Below are 14,231 nucleotides of genomic sequence, written 5' to 3' on the forward strand. Positions count from 1 at the left end.
ATATATATATATATATGTACAAGCCAAGACACATGCTGGTAATTCAAACATGCATTCTGATGCTGTTGACATAAATTATGTATCATCTATCTATCTATCTATCTATCTATCTATCTATCTATCTATCTATTTATCTATCTATACATGCACACACACATGTGTGTGTGTGTGTGTGTGTGTGTGTACATTTTAAAATAAAGCCAGCTTGTTTCAAATTTCAGCAAGCATGCTGTTACTTTAAATTTGAATTGGACCAGGAAAGCACACAGTCTTATTTCTACTAAGACACAACTGAGCATGTCTGTATAGTCATATTGAGATGGACAAAGCCTGGCAATAAATGTGGACAAATTGTAATGGCATGTATGTATGAAGATACCACAGTGAAGCCCATTATTTGGAAGGGGAAACGGTGATACACACTGCAGAAACTTTCAGTGGTTCCAAACTCCAACTTACGATTATATTTCTCATTGATCAGTTCATATAGATCAAGTCATTGATTCCCCTTTCAAGCAAAGAATCAACTAGAAAAGACACTTACCTTATTGTACCTTTGCTGAAGTTCGGAATGTCACGTGCTTGGTCACTTAGTCAGAAGGCAGCACTAGAAAACAATAAAATGTGGTTAACAAATGAACAGGACCCTAGGAAGGTGGAAGGCAATTGTTATGAGAAAATATTTTGAAGCAACATATAAATATTATAGAATTTCCACTTGGAAGTGAATTTACAGGTCATGAGGATGAACCTCCATGTGATGAGGCCACAGGGATTCAGAAAGGCTAAGTTATCTGTCACTTTCAGTAAGTAAAGAATCTGCCATCCAAGTATGAGGACCTCAGTTTAACCTCTAGAATTCACATTAAAAAGCATGGTATGGTGCTGCACATCTGTAATTCTAGAACTTGAACATAGACTAGGAGAATATCAGAGTCTCAGGGTAGAGAATGAGAACCTAAGACCTAGGCTTCACAACACATATTTAGCAGATGTGCAGCCTGGTTTTTATGTGGGTCCCGAACAACTAGAGCAGGGGCTATCCAAAAAGCTATTGCCTATATGTGAGATATGTTCTTCTAGCTGTCTGCCTTGTCTGGTCTCAGTGGGAGAGGACGTGTCTAATCTCACAGAGACTTGATATATTAGTGTGTGGGGATACCCAGGGCCCCCTACTTGCTCAGAGGAGAAGGGGAAGGGAATACAGGGAAGGATTGTGGGAGGGGGTGACTGGGAAGGGGGCAGTGAGTAGGATATAAAGTGAAGAAGTAAAAAACAATACAACAACAACCAAAAAACCAAAACAGAATGGGAAAGTGGGGGGGAGGGAAGAAAGGGAAAGAGAAGCAGCAAACCCCAGTGAGTTCCTGGTTCCATAGCTCCACGCCACAAAGTCTCCATAAGGTCAGGCTGGCAAACAAGGTCACTCACTGTAGAAAGTGAGGAGAAAAACACTTCTATCCCTCTCTTTTCGTTCTCCCTTATTTCAAAAGGAAGCCATGTGCCTAACATCCCAGAGAGCCCTGCGTTCTGCCTTCCCCCAGCCCACTCAAGAATATACTCATGCAATGACCTCATTCATAGAGACAATGAATGTTCAGGAAATCCCTCCACTCCACTCAGGTGCAGCCCTCACAGCTCTAGTGCTAGAACTGGAACTGTAAAGAAGTGATGGCATTTGCTTTCTGCTGTGGCAAACACAGTAACCAAAGGCAACCCGGAGAGGAAAAGGGCTTATAGCATTTCATTTCATGGGTTATAGCTCATCATTGAGGGAGGTTGAGGCAGGAACTGAAGAGACCATGAAGCAACACAGCTCATTACCTTGCTTAGGGCAAATGCATAGCCAGATGATTTCTTTCGTATGCAGTTCAATCACCTCATACTAACCTACCACATTCCAGAGAACAGTGACTGAACCATCAGCCATAGTTTGGATTTCAATGTTAAAATTGGTTCAGTCTGCCAGGGCAGACTTTGGTCAACAAAGTTGTCTAATGTACAACCAGGATTCCTGGGTACTGACTTCTGGGATCCAGGTTGCTTTGACAAGTCAATATATAGTTGTGCATAAAGCAAACTTATATAAAATTATATTAACGTGACAATAGCCCATGAGGACTAAATTATGAAAGAATCCATTGATGTACATTTCTGTTGATTAAATGAATTTTGGAGCAATTCCTGAGGCTGAAGACTCCCAAGTTTCTCCAGTCCAGTATCAGATATAGCAAAGTATTCCTTTTGAAAACTAGCAAATGTGCTGGCTTCTATCCTGGCTTTAAAGTCATTTTATTTATTTATTTATTTATTTATTTATTTATTTATTTATTATTTATTTATTTGCCAATTAATTGTACATGGCGTTTATTTGGGAGTAAGCTGTAAGTCTCAGACTGTAGAAGATTAGCTTTTGTAAATCCCAGTTAACTATAGTTCAGAAGGCTACAGTCTTAGAATATTACTGGTGATGTCAAAGATGACTTGCAATTATGCAGATAGCTGAACACAGTGCTAGGGATAGAAAAATAACCAGAGAAAGTTAGAAGACAGATTTCTTTCCATGGGACTACAAACTACTCTTTTGATTGACAACATGTAAGAGTTAGGTTGCCTGACTATTACTGAAGTAACAGAAGCTGAAGTCCAACTCTGGACTTTCAGGATGACAATCTGACAGGATTTATTTCCTTAAAACTTTGCTACATTTTAATTATTTTGAGGATTCACATTCTCTTATCTTCAGAAAGACACAAACCATCAACTTAGATGTCTACCCCCCTTTTTTCAATATAACTGGAAGATAAATGAGTCCCCAGTCATCTGATTTAGATAGAATTGAACCTGCTCACAATCTTGAAATAACTGGGCTTAATTAACTAATTTAACTCTTGAATTTGTCTGAAATTAGATCCTGGATCCTTAGGGATAATCAAAATATTCCCATTTCAATTTCAAAGTTTGCTAGTCCACTTTATTGGAAGATCAAAATAACAAGTGGTTTGGCAAAATTGAGATTGAAAGTCTTTTTACGAATTTATGATAAATATAGCACCTAAACTCAGAGACAAGGCCTGTCCACATTACATTCTTGTTGATGCTCATGCAGAAGTCACCCATTCCTTGACCTCCCTCATCTCACTTCTCATTGGTCCATTAGAGTAGAGGAGAAATTACAAAGTAATTTATGACATGGAGTGGTTGTTTGGTAGTGTGTCTGCGTGTATGTGTATATATGTGCATGTGTGTGTGTGTGTGTGAATGTGTGTGTGTACATGCATGTCTGTATGCATGTATGTGTGCCTGTATGTGTATGTGTGTGCATGTATGTGTGTGTTCATGTGTGTGTATGTATGAGCATGTGTGTGCATGTGTGGGTGTGCATATGTATATATGTGTATGTATAGGTATGTATGTGTGTGCATGTGTGTGTATGCGAGTGTGCATATGTGTGTGTATATGTGAGTGTGCATATGTGTGTGTGTGTGTATGTTTGTGTGTATGTGTATGTATATGTTTGTGGGGGCCTGTGTGTGCATTTACACACATCAGTATGGAAGTCGGAGGTCTACTTTGGGTACTCAGATGTCACTCACCTTGTGCTTTTGACATAGGGTCTCTCATTGGGACCTGGGGCTTACTGATTAGGCTATGCTGGTAGGCCATTGAGCTCTAGGGATCCTCCTGTCCCCACCTCTCTAGCTCTGGGATTAAAATGGAATGCCACCATCCAGGCTTTTCACAAGGGTGCCAAGGATGGAACTCAGGCCCCCATGCTTCTGCAGAAGGGTTTCTATCAACTGAGCTATCTCCTCATTCTAAAGTAGTTCTTTAAATAAAACAACCTCATCCTATATAAGAGAACCCCTATAAGCATCAAATGCTTGTAGATTTCATGACACATAAAAAACACTTTAACCATTTAATGAGGTAGCACAGGACCATATAAAATCAAAGTACAGACCAAGCTTATTGGTTTCAGCAGGAAATTAAATGTTACTTCCATTTATCACATATACTAAAAGATGCATGAAAAAACAAAGAAGAAACTTGGAATAAAACAAACACACATGATTTTAATATCTAGTCATCCCATTTATTATTCAATTCTACTATATACAAATACCAAATGGAGGTTAGTTTCAGTTTTGATTATTTTTTTAAATCATAAAGCCTTAGAAAATTGAAGCTGAAAATATATTAACAAAATTCTACAGATTCTGAATTCCATTTTTTATTCATAGTAAGTTTAAAATGAAATCTGAATTTTAAGTAGGCTATGGCTGAAGACAAAGCAGACATTTATTCACACTCTCCCATTTACTGACATCATTCAGTACGAGGATAAAAAAGCAACACCCTCAGACTCCAGCTCCATTTATAAATGTAAACTTTTTAGTGAATATCAATTTCCAAAGGAGTAGATCTCAGCATAACATTTTTCATACTCTATCAGTTCCTTTTTAATGATTTTTTTTTCAAGACAGTGTTTCTCTGTATAGCCCTGGCTGTCCTAGAACTCACCCTGTACACCAGGCTGGCCTCAAACTCAGAAATCTGTCTGCCTCTGCCTCCCAAGTACTGGGATTAAAGGTGTTCACCACCACTGCCCAGCTGTACCACCACTGCCCGACATAGTGATTGTTTCTAAGTAACTTTTATTTTTAATACATGATTCTGTATGTGAGTGTGCATGCCTGTCTGTTAGTGTGCACACATAAGTGCATATGCCCATAGATCTCAGAAGTATCAGATCATCTGGAGCAGGAATTACAGGAAGTTGCATATTGCTTGACTTTAGTGCTAGAACCCAAACTCAGGATCTCTGCAACACCAAGTGCTCTTAAGCCCTGGGCCATTTGTCCAGCTCCTATAATGATGAATTTAAAGATAGTTCATAGCAATGAACATACTATGGGGCCTCCATCTGGGACATCACTGAGTGAAGGAGTTATTTGTTTTGAGTTAGACTTATCATGACACTTTTGAACCTTGTGAGGTAAGGTGGTAAAGGTGGCTAGTTAGTGCCACTGGTACAGATGAGGTGAGTTCAAGAGGCCATATGGATTTAAACAATTTCATCTATCCTCTTGTACCATAAAAGGGCACTTTTCTCTTTACAGGGTCCTGTTATGACTTGAAATATTCTGTCACATATAAACCTAGAAGACAAGTTTATTTTATAGTTAGCAGTAGCCTGCACAGGCAGATAGAGAGGACGATCCATTGTTCACCTAGTTTCTGCCCATGTTCTCTTGAACTGTAACCTCTATAAGCCTTAATTCCAAGCTAACCAAATCAGAAAGCAGATTTTGAAAAGTGGCCCACTAAAGTCAAGTAATACACAATAAATAACTTTCTTTTTACTTTTAAAAAAATTGCAAATGCCATTCAAAAGAAAAACCTAAATGGTCTTTGTTTCTTTCACTCTTGGTCTCCTTGATAATAACTGTTTGAAATCTGTTCCATCTTCCTTTCTTTGGAATACATTCATCTCCTTCAGAGTGACCCATACTACCTAGACACCTATTCATTTGCCCTTCATACTGGGTAATAGGTAAGTTTTTTTAATCGACCCACACGTATCTCATGTAGGATTTATATGAGAATTGATCTACTTCATTTAGTTGGTTCTTTTGTAAAGTTGTTCCTTCTTCTTATCATTAGTATAGTAATAATAATCCTTATATACTTATGCATACTTATATTAGTTATGTATTCCAATAGCAGTGACTCATGAGTTATGGAATATTCATGTTTAAGGTTTGGTATTTTATTTCTCCTTTCCTTACCATAATTGGATATTATCCATGTTGATCTCTCTACAACGCTGTATCCAGCAATGTGTGCAGATATTTACATTTATGCACATGTCTATGGCTATATACTCATCTCTATGTGTATGAGTTCTCACTGATAACCTTTCCTTACCCTTGGGGTTCCAAGGACTTGGGCTGAGAGCCGATTGGGAACAAGATTTATTTAGATTAATTACTATGCTGCAAAGAATAGAGAGAATTTTCAAAAAAAGTATACTTAGTGAAAAATAAAAACAGTAGCTATACTTCAGAGAAATGATTTTAAAAGACTTAGTGTCTTAGAGAGAGAAAAACTACAAAATGCACCCTTTAGTGAGTCACCCTATGAGGAAAGGCATTCCAATTTTAAAAGTCAATGCTATTATTTCTTCCATGAAACCATAATTAAAAATTTTTCAACCCTGCATATAGTTTCCTGTAATATTTTAAAGCTAAAAAAAAAAAAGGTAACAAAAGAAATGCGCCAGTCCTACTGCTTAATTTTATAAAATGTGCTATGTCTTTAACAGTCTGCTTTTCAGCAGACATGGGTGAGCTCAGGAGTTGGAAATGTTAACCACCCCTTTCTTCAGGTGACCTTCCTCAAGTCCTGCTCCAGGTGGCTTTAATTACAGTCTTTAAATCGCAGCCTGCTCTTAGTGCCTCTCCTCCTCAGTGTTTCTCCGGCTAAGTCATAGCATGAATATGAAAGTCCAGGACTAAATGTCATTGTTTTTTTCCAGCAGTTTTGCAGAGCTGACCAAGTCATGATGTTTACAAGGGTCAAGGAATGGAGGGATGAAATGTTCCTGGGGATTAGATTCTTATAAAGGACGTTCCCTTGGATGCTTCCAGAAGGAGCTAAAGAACCATCTTACAGGATCAAGGGGGAAATTTATCCTCTGGTCATTGTTCTACAGTGGAACAGCTAGACTCAACCCCAGCCCTTTGGAATTATCTAGAAGACAGAAGTATGAGTAGTCTTTGCTCCAGTTTCAAGTCGATAGGCAGATTTACTTTTAAACAAGCAAATGAAGGTATTTTTCTGCTTGGTATCCAAGACTGGCTTCTTTGGGAATGTTTCCTTTTTTCAGTTTTTCATTCTTTAATCTTCAAAGTCTTTTTTTAAGGTTTTGCCAGACAACTTTTTATTACATCATAAAAGCAATACTAGGCACTAGATCTTTCAAAATATTTCCCTACCCACTTTCAGAAATTAAAAGCACATAAACACATCTATAATATTTCTAATCTCAATAACAAAAAAGTTGAAGGAAACTATCATATGCAAAATGGATTAGAAATCTCAGAGTCAAGTATTAAACCCCACTGTAGAGGCTCACTGGGAAAAGAGTGGGCACTCTAATGAGCCAAGAAGTTAATTTCAGCTTTATATCTACAAACATACAAACACATATATGCATAAACACATAAACACACACCACATACAAACACGCATGCATATTTATATGTATGTATAAACTCTGAGGAAAAATAGGCTTAAATTGAGGAGCATGTTCTGAAATAAACAACTCAGCTCAGCTCAGCCCTTTACTATCCTGGGTGGGTATACTCAACCAGACTCAGAATGAAGCATTTAGGGTCACAATTACTTTGAGTCCAGTTTAAGAGTAAACCAAGTTACTTCTGTTCCAGACAAGAAAAATTGCTGTGAGATGAGCCAACACCATTATGAGAATGCACAGACTGAGTTCCTTGGCCACACTGCCACCAACTGTGCACAAAGTCTTATTCTTAATTATTTTTATTTATGTGTCTGTGTGTGCATGTCATGTGTGGGTGAGTACGCAGGGAAGCCAGAAGAGGCATCAGATCTCTTGCGGCTGAAGTTACAATCAGTTGCGGGCTGCCTGGCATGGGTGCTGATAATTGACCTTGGCTCCTCTGCAAGAGCTGTAATTATCTTCATCTCCTAATTGAAACAAAATGAAACTGTCTGTCTCTAAATGCTCTGTCAGGCATTTGTCATGGAGGGCCATAAGAGTATGTGACACATTACCTCTGTCACGGCCCTCACTTTAGTTAACACTGAGCTTATCACCTTCCTCATGATTAAATGTTATTCCTACTGATGTATTTGTGAATCTCTTACTTATACAAGCATCTATAGGCCCATATGTGCCCATCTGTGCCTTTACAAGCACACCACTGCCCAGATGGACAGACAACCCAAACCAGAGGAAATGGTAAAGTCAAGTCTGGCACTTTGTAGCTACAGCACTTCTTTGGTAAGTTGTAGGTAAGAAAAACTTCTTAAAAACAGTTAATAAAAAGAAAGGAAACAACTATGGATGGAGAAGGTTCATAAACGACTCTGCATAGTGAGATGCTTAGGGATACAGCGGAGATAATAGTAATGATAGACTATAAAAGGAATGGTCAATGGTATTCTAGATGCAAGAGAAGCCTCTATGGGACTTCTAAAGTCCCACGTGGGAGTTCTAAAGTCCCACAGTCTTACATATTAAAAGTTCAATCAATTTAAAATGTCCAATATCTTTTAAAATTCAAAGTCTCTTAACTGTGGGCTCCACTAAAATACATTCTTCCTTCAAGAGAGAAAAATATCAGGGCACAGTCACAATCAAAAGCAAAACCAATGTCTGGGATCCAACTCACGATCTTCTGGGCTCCTCTAAGGGCTTAACGGGTCACTTCTTCAGCTCTGCCCTTTGCAGCACACAGCTTGTCTTCTGGGTTCCAGATGCCTGTACTCCACTGCTGCTGTTGACCTTGGTGGTCATTGTCTGGTACTGGCATTCCCAAAACACTGCTGTAACTAGGCTTTACCAATAGCCTCTCATACACTGTCTTCACGATGCCAAGCCTCAACTCCTTTGCATGACACCTTCAGTCCTGGGCCATCAATTACAAACTGAGGCTGCACCTTCATCAATGGCCTTCCATGGCCTCTTACTGTGCCGAACCTCAGCTGCTCTTCATGACCTCTTCATGCTGTCAAAACCAGTACCACCTGGGTAACTCTTACACGTTACCAAGTCCTGCTGCAGCACAAGGTACAACCTTGGCTATCTCCGGAGCACAGCCTCTTTGTGCTCTCAGAAAACACTTCCCAGAAGATGTCACCTTAATGATGCTGGTCTCTTCTTAATCACTGCTAATTTCTTAGCTCCAGCTAACCAGCATCAATAGTCCCAGTAATGCAAAGTTTTCACTTTAGTAGTTCTGGTATCTTGTTAATCACAGCTGATACTTCAGCCCCAGCTAACCAGAACCACAGAATCTTCACAATCAAACTAGCAATGGCCTTGATAAAAGTCTTTAATCTTCCCTCTGAAACTTCACAAGCCAGGCCTCCATCCCTGCACTGTTCTCAACATGATCTTCTAAGCTCCTACAGAACATCCCACAGAGTTCTTAACAACCAGTGGCTCTTCTAGCTCAAAGTTCCAAAGTCCTTCCACAGTCCTCCCCAAAACATGGTAGGGTTGTCACAGGAATACTCTACTATGCTGGTACCAATTTGTCTTAGTCAGGGTTTCTATTCCTGCACAAACATCATGACCAAGAAGCAAGTTGGGGAGGAAAGGGTTTATTGAGCTTACACTTCCACATGGCTGTTCATCACCAAAGGAAGTTAGGATTGGAACTCAAGCAGGTTAGGAAGCAGGAGCTGATGCAGAGGCCATGGAGGGATGTTCTTTACTGGCTTGCTTAGTTACAAATTGTCATGGATTATTTTACCATTGTATCAGAAAAGCGATGGAAAGTAGTTGTAGAACTGTCCATTATGTAGTATGATGCATAAAATTATACTTCTTTAAAAACTACAAGGCTGGGGAGAGGTCTCAGTGGGTAAAGTGCTTGCTGCACAAGTTTGAGGACCTGACTTAAAATCCTTAGAGCCCAAGTAAAGCTGACTGCCATGGTGCATGCAGCTAGAATCCTGAAATCCCAACATGCCCCCGCCCCCACCACACATAACATACATATGCACAACTACACGTTTTAAAGTCCTGCTACATGTTCAAATTTTTCTTTCTGTTTCATCATCTTTACCAAAATTAACTCTCATAGAAATTGTATAGAGCCATCGAGATAGTCTGATTTGGACACCTGGCCAACATGACATGGTTTTGGAGGCAAAATCTGCAATCCCATGAGATTTCATAGATGTTCACAACACTTCCTAGATTACACTCAAATGTTCCTAAAGCTCTACAGTGCATTAGAAGGGATTCGATGCTTAAATAAAGTTTAGAGCCACTGGGTTATTTCCATACTATGTTTATCCATGCTCACAGCAGGAGTAGCCAGAAGTGTGAACTGAGATGTGGCCTGTGGCTTTCCTGAAGGGATGTCCATTCTGACAACTGGTTCCTAAACCTTGTTTGAATGGCTCCAGTGTTCTAAGGAAAGACAGGGCAAATGGTGCATTGGCTTAGCAGCAAAGGATTAACTGTCTCTGCTCTAGTACAGAAATAATAAAGCTACTCACTCAAAGTCTAACCTAGATGATAATGAATTTCCTTCCAGGTCTGTGTTAAGTACTTTTACCAAGTTCATTGACTCTATAATGAAAAGTAAACTTTCTCTCTGAAAAGGGAGTACCGAATATGTGCTGAACAACAACAACATAAACTACAACAGTAGCAGCAGGAGCAAAACAACCAATCTGGGGTTTGAAAAGAATCTAACAAACGTTGTTTAGGAATACATACTTTTTCTACTACAGTTCGAAATGCAGCCTTGACGTTCTTAGACACACTCTTAAAAATTCTAATGAGCTCCCAAGATTGTATTTTGCTAAAACTTCAACCTCTTAAATATTTGGAAAGGTCACTTTGAAGATGATGAGTTATAATTTTTGCAACTCTAACTGTACAGCAGTTCTCAGGAATATAACACGACTGGCATTGTAAAGTCACGCTTAATCAGATTCCTTGAAGTTTTTCTTGTTAAATAATTTTTCAGAAAATGTTTGAGTGACATGAGTTAGTCTGGTGTTTTCATGTAGGCTTTAAGGATACTTTTGATTGGTGAATGGTTAACATACATACTGCTGGGTATTGGACTATCCAGCAAGTGGAACCAGAGTCTGATTCAGTAAGAGAACGTAGAACTCACCATGAAGTCCAAGGTATCCTTAAACTTATAGAAATCCTCCTGCCTCAGTCTTCTAAGGGCTGTACAGCAGCCCAGGGCACCTTGGATCTGTGTGGCAAGTGCACAGAGCCAGAAGTCACTTAAGAGATGCCCTCAGAGAAAATCTTAAAGAAAGGTTGTGTAAGATATACTACGCATTATGTCAAGGAATAGATAAAATGGAAAACCCAGGTCTAAAGTTCTTTTAGCAACTTCCTAATCTTATAATAAAAAATATCTCCACAAAATAAGCTGGGTGTCAGAGATTACATAGCAATCACAGCCCTTAGAAGACTGAGGCAGGAGGATTTCTATAAGTTTAAGGATACCTTAGACTTCATGGTGAGTTCTAGGTTCTCTTACTGAATCAGACTCTAGTCCCACTTGACTACACTAATCTTAAGAGACACACAGGAAATCTAACTGTACCCAATATGTAAATATATGGATTGATCACATTTTAAAAGTTTACAGATTCAATATGCAGTGGGACTGTTGATAGTGGTAGTTATAAATTGCTATCAATTAATTAATTAATTTATTTATGGTACTTCTATCTCTGAAATTGTCCCTAATGCATGTCTATTGGTATTAAATAACATATAAAAAAACACGCAGAAGCAAAATCATGACGAAAGATCAGAAAAAAGAGAGAAATGGGGGAGTCTGAGCTGGGCTTGAGGCACTGTTTTAAATGTTGCTTACATAGCACAGCAAAGGAGGACTCTGGTCACCCAGAGTCCTGTAAGAAACATGCTTTTCATTCAGTGTTAAAAGTCTACTTTCACTTTGGTGTCAATTCATGGTACAGATTTGTGATATCACTTCTGTCAGGCACTATGGTGATGGAGATAGAGACCTGTATCAGACATGAGTTGCCATTTTTCTTTTCCACTTAAGATATGTTGACTTTCTTCAGGTGCCTGGTGAATGTACAAATTTAATTCTGGACATGCCTATGGGAGTTGCATATTACCTGTGTGTTTGGCCGAGTAGTAAATGCAGGGGCTGGGAGATGATGGTTCAGTGGTTTGAATGTGTACCCTGCAAGTGTGAGCACCAGGGTTCAGGTCTCCAGAAACCACTTAAATGCTGTGTAACTGTGGTGTCTCACATGCAAGTCCAGTCTCAGAAGGCAGAGACTGCTGACTCCCAGAGCAAGCTGGCTAGCAAGACAAGCCATGTCTGCTAACTCTGATAAGACTGAGAGACCCTGCTCAGTGAATACAGTGGAAGAGCAATGAAGGATGGTTCCTGACATCAACCACCTCAGATTCAAAATTCAGAGCACATGTGCACCAATACACATGCCAACACAGACAGACAGACAGACACACACACACACACACACACAATGCACACATACATATGTCCACAAATTCATGCAACACACACATGGAAATGGAAACAACAACAACAACTAATATATTCTAAAAGCCAAGGCTTGCTTCCTGCCTGGTGTTCTAAAACAGAGACTGAAGGCTCCATATGGCTCTAGTGTTAAGTGAGCAGAGGTGATTCACTTCTGCATTATACTCTCAGGGGCTAGTCAGAGAAGAGCTTTTTTCTCGACTCTCAGATGGCTGTCTTTTTTCCCTTAGAGAGACCTATCTGTACCTTAGATTTTGACAAGTTCCAGTATCTCCAAAAGTCTCACTTTGCTTTTTAAAAACATGAAATAAAACAGTATACCTGAAGTATATAGGAGAGAAGTGGGACATAGAAAGAGTTATAGAAGTTAGAAATTACTATTGCTTTTAACCTGATCTTCCTAGAGTTCATTAACTGTGGCTTTTCTTGCAAAGACTGACCACTATATCATTTTCCTTCCAGATATTTGAGATATTTGCCAGAGCTGAGTTCCCCTGTCTGGTCTATGGGGGCTTTACAGAAATAGTGCCTGCATTGCAGGGTTGAAAGATCTGATCTAGACAGAGTGCTGGAAATGAACTCAGAGGGGAGCTGCCAAGGAAGGAAAAGTAGAAAAGTGTAGAGTTTGAATATTGGTTCTTGAATTGGGGAGTAAAATAAATTGATATGGAAATAGTTTAATTCTTGTAACAACAGTTTTTCTAAGACCACCTTTTAAAATCACAACTTAGTTGGGAGATAAAGAAATTAATTAGACTCATTAAACATCTCTCTATTAAAATCAACCCTGAATGAGTATGATTACTGAAAATTATGTCAGCCAAATATCAATATGGCCATTCTTCCATTGTACTGGAAACTAGAAGTGAAACCTTTTGGAATAATAGATATTTTTATTTAAAAATAATACCTTTGAGTTCAAAAATTCTACAAATCCTATGTGTCTGGAATATTTATCACTGTGATAGATATTTTCAGAATTGTGAAAATTACACACTGATTTGGGGACTTGTAAACACTCTAAATATAAATAAGCCTAAAATCCATAAATTAATTTCTACTTATGTGTGAATTAGGTTTCTTAAATTTATTATTAGTATAGTATGTGATATATGCAGGCTGTATGTGGAACCACATATATAGAACTCAGAGGACAAGTTTTGGGGGTCTGAGGTCAAATGAGTTACAATCCTGGTTTGCTCACTGAGCCATTTGCCAGTCCTTTAGCCACACATAATATAAGTTCTACTAAGAGAATATATATTTAAAATATTTATTAATTTTGTGTGTGTGTGTGTGTGTGTGTGTGTGTGTGTGTGTAAACTGAGGTCAAGAGAGGGCATCATATCCTCTTGAGCTAGCATTATGTATTACAGGTGGTTGTAAGACACTTGGCATAGGTGCTGGGAATTGAATTCGGGTCCTCTGTAATGAAGTGATGGTTCTTAAATGCTGAGTCATATTTTCAGCTCCAGAGAATAAATGTTTTGTTGGACAAGACAGAAGTTAGTATTTTTATCAGCTTAGGGCAGTTTGGATCAGTGGGAACTGAGGCATAAGAAAAGAAATGACAGCCGGGGAGGCAGAGACAGGCAGATTTCTGAGTTCAAGGCTGGCCTGGTCTACAGAGTGAGGTCTAGGACAGCCAGAGCTACACAGAGAAACCCTGTCTTGAAAATACCAAAAAAAAAAAAAAAAAAAAAAAAAAAAAAAAAAAAAAAAAAAAAAGAAAGAAAGAAAGAAAGAAAAGAAATGACATAGAGACATAGAGTTCAACATGTCTGTAAAAAGGCATTATAATTCTAAACGTTATTTTGACACACATTAAATATGCTCTGATAGCTACCCAACCATGTCACACTAATAACGTAATAATTCTAACCTAAGTGCTATCTAAACTTTTATACAATATGTGGCATTGCTCCTTTTTGTCTT

The 14,231-nt window shown here is 38.7% G+C and overlaps 1 protein-coding gene across 4 annotated transcripts in view; it reads right to left on the bottom strand.

Annotated features, from left to right (window-relative positions):
* Chrm3 (cholinergic receptor muscarinic 3) overlaps nt 1-14,231 on the bottom strand; it is a 486,665-nt gene that overhangs the window by 263,003 nt on the left and 209,431 nt on the right. For all 4 annotated transcript variants that reach the window (XM_031359190.1, XM_031359188.1, XM_031359187.1 and 1 more), the window contains one exon: nt 545-607. The gene's annotated coding sequence lies outside the window, so the exon portion shown is untranslated. The remainder of the gene's footprint in view (nt 1-544; nt 608-14,231) is intronic.

The sequence above is a fragment of the Mastomys coucha genome, unplaced genomic scaffold (genome assembly GCF_008632895.1).
Source record: "Mastomys coucha isolate ucsf_1 unplaced genomic scaffold, UCSF_Mcou_1 pScaffold7, whole genome shotgun sequence".
Taxonomy (NCBI): domain Eukaryota; kingdom Metazoa; phylum Chordata; class Mammalia; order Rodentia; family Muridae; genus Mastomys; species Mastomys coucha.